Source organism: Lactuca virosa, chromosome 1 (genome assembly GCF_052849685.1).
Source record: "Lactuca virosa cultivar CGN04683 chromosome 1, Lactuca_virosa_CGN04683_v6, whole genome shotgun sequence".
NCBI classification, from domain to species: Eukaryota; Viridiplantae; Streptophyta; class Magnoliopsida; order Asterales; family Asteraceae; genus Lactuca; species Lactuca virosa.
In genome coordinates, this window is record NC_136426.1 from 7,946,163 (window position 1) to 7,949,396 (window position 3,234).

At 33.1% G+C, this 3,234-nt stretch overlaps 1 pseudogene; it reads right to left on the bottom strand.

The window, feature by feature from the left end:
- Positions 1 to 690: 690 nt before the first annotated feature.
- LOC145111126 (uncharacterized) lies at positions 691 to 2,561 on the bottom strand (annotated as a pseudogene).
- Positions 2,562 to 3,234: the final 673 nt, after the last annotated feature.

Sequence of the window (3,234 nt, forward strand, 5' to 3'; positions counted from 1 at the left end):
TTGTTTCTATACACATATGGTCGGTCCTGATCTTTTATACCAACATGCCTTTGTCTTAGGGGTATCGAGATGCCTTCTCTCCATAAGGTTGATGGCTCAGGTCCTATCTAGAACATATATGGAATTCATAAGTAGTTATGGAGTGTATTAAAGTGTGTTGTCGTTATAAAAGGATATCTTCTTTTTACATTTTTTTTAATGTTATTATTATTATTAAATTGGATAGGGACCCAAACACCAACCCCTTTCCCAACCAAAAACCGATTCCTATATCATGCCTCTAGTTATAATGACATGAACAAAAAAACGTCTTCGACCATAAGGAACAAAGCCGACTCCCTCCATTCACATCATCTTCCTCCAATTTCTGGTCATATGGACCTACAACAAAATCTAATATTTCCACTCTATACAACAAAATCTAATATTTCCACTCCATACAACAAAATCTAAGATTTCCATGTGTGGATGCAAATCAAAACCAAAATTAAAATCCATAATCAAAGCAACATACGGGAAATTTAAATAATAAATATAACCAACATCAAAACCAATCCAACTATAAACATATACAAATGGAAATTCGAAACCAAACATTAGCACATATAAACGCCTAAAATTGGAAGATCTTGAATAGATCTTTATGTTCAGGTTCTTCCGATTACACACAACCCACTTTTAAAATTGAACTCAAACCATCATCAAATTTGATTTCTTGTAATCATCAAAACCTAAAGGAAATATAAACATTAAAATGATTTATTGTAAGCATGAAAGGTCTCAAACCCAATTATGAAATTAAACTCATTTATAATGTAGTTGGCCCTTTACTCCCAAATCGAATATGAAACACACATAAATAGAGAAATAAACACTATGCTACCTTAGGAACACATTTTGATAATTGAGTTGTTGAGAAATGGTTTCATGTACATAAGACAAAAAGTATTTGTTATATGGCTGGATGGTTTTAAAGAGGGATTGATGATTACACTCCGGTGCAAATCGATACCCGTATTGTCGAAACGAACACCCTAAGTACAAGTTCATCTACTTATCCATCGACAACACATATAATTCCCTACATACAAATTGCATGTTCCTCGTGATTACATCAAGCACATCATGATTTATTACCTTAAAAATTGGTCTCTACATCAAATCATTTCAATATGTAATGATAAACAAATAAATAATTTATAAAGTTAGTGATGAACCTAGAAAAAGTCATATTGGACAAGCGTTGCCAACTGGATTATGAAGCCTCTATTATTGTAATTGTTGTTTATAACTTGCATGATGTTGCAAATATATTGATATGGATAGGAAAATATATTGTTTAAATACGATATCAAAGATCATATATTATTATGAACTAGGTGTGAAACTCGTGTACTACACGGGTTACAAAGATATAAATATTAAGTATTTTTTTTCTTCAGAAAATATTAAATATTAATGAGTAAACATTAAGTATTTTTTTAAAATAATATTTCAAAGTAAATACAAACAAAATAATAAATAAATAAATAAATTTACACTAATAAAACAAACTATGGAGAAATAATTATATGTTGGCCATATTTGTGGTTTAACTACATTTTTTTTTAGTTTTATCAATGAAAAACAAAAAAGTTTGATTATTTTTCCTAGAAAAAATATCATAAATGGTCCCTGTGGTTTTTCCAGATCTGAAGTTTAGTCCCCATGGTTTAAAAACATCGTAGATGGTCCTTTTGCTTGCAAAACTTTTGACGATTGACCCTTATTGCTAACTCCGTTAAGTTTTGTCCGTTAACTGAAAGACATTTTAGTCATTTGACTATTTCACTACCACAGGGAGCATTTATGATGTTTTCACTTATTCTAAAAAAATGAAATAATATGCAAAAGGGGTCTCTCTCTCTCTCTCTCCAACTGTTTGGCATCGCTGGCGATTTATCACCAACAATCCCTTGCTTAAATTGAAAATGGGAATTTGGATATTCTGCTTGATCGGTTGTTTGAGCTCGGTTTTCGCCAAAGGGAATCCCAGACCCTAATCGATTTATTTTTTGATTCATCACCTGATCGAAATATGGTCTAAATTTAGAATACTGATCAGAGCCAGAACCATGAAGATCACCCCCACCAATCTTTTTATTTCTCTTTTCAGTTGTCCTCTTCCTTACCCTTGCTCTTGCTTGTTCCCTAGTTTCTTTATCAAGAGAGTGATGAATATACACACTTTTCCTAACTCCTCTATCAAGCTTTTTCTTCTCTTTGTTATTGCTAGAGGAAGTAGATTTTGCGGCACCTACTATAATCACCTTATCTTCCCAAATTTTCTCCATAGATTGATAATCAAATCCAGACATAACTTCACATTCTGATGCAGAAGATCCGTTGTTTGATAGACCAATGAGACTACAAGTACGGTCTAACTGCTGGGGGAGTAGATCTTAAATAGCGAGATTTGATTTCATGAGCATCCAGTCGACAATATTGATGGCCTTATCGAATCCAAGCATATCTTGCAACCTGTAGAACCTCTCTACACCTACTATCAAGTAAATTAGCATGTTGTCGTTCCTCGTAATCTTGCCGCACTGCCGTTGTCACACCCCCAAACCAAGGATGGCGGAAACGTCCGGGGGTGGAGGACTTCATGTATAGTATCACAACGAGTATAATAGTGCTCAAAGTAATTTCAACCATCATAAATATAATTGAAAAAGTTACACCAAAGTATATGTTTACATGTTTCAAATCAATTACATTATGATGACAAAATGAACTGTTTGACGATTTAACGTCCCATCCTCAAAATGTTGTTGATTTCCTGTTTCACTGATTTCCTGAGAATACAAGTAGTTTTGAAAAAGTGTCAACAATTAAGTTGGTGAGTTCATAAGAGTTTTGTTTGAGAAAGAAACCGTTTTCTTTGTAAAAGCGACAAAGTATGTTTCCAGAAAAACCCAATATTTTCTTTGTTAAGTGTGAAATGAATGCTTCTATGTTATGCGATAATGAACCCTAGAAGGACCCATAGATTCCTTCTATAATCGCCCAACATATATAAGTTAGATAAAATTTAAGTTAAATAAACCGTTGAATATAATGGGTCTGCCCTAGGTCCACAACCAAACAAGGAACATGAGATAAGGCGGACCCATCAATTCTAAGTCGATTGTGACTAGATTCTTATATAACTCTATCATATACACTTAGCAATTATAGTTGAAGTCTAACAAT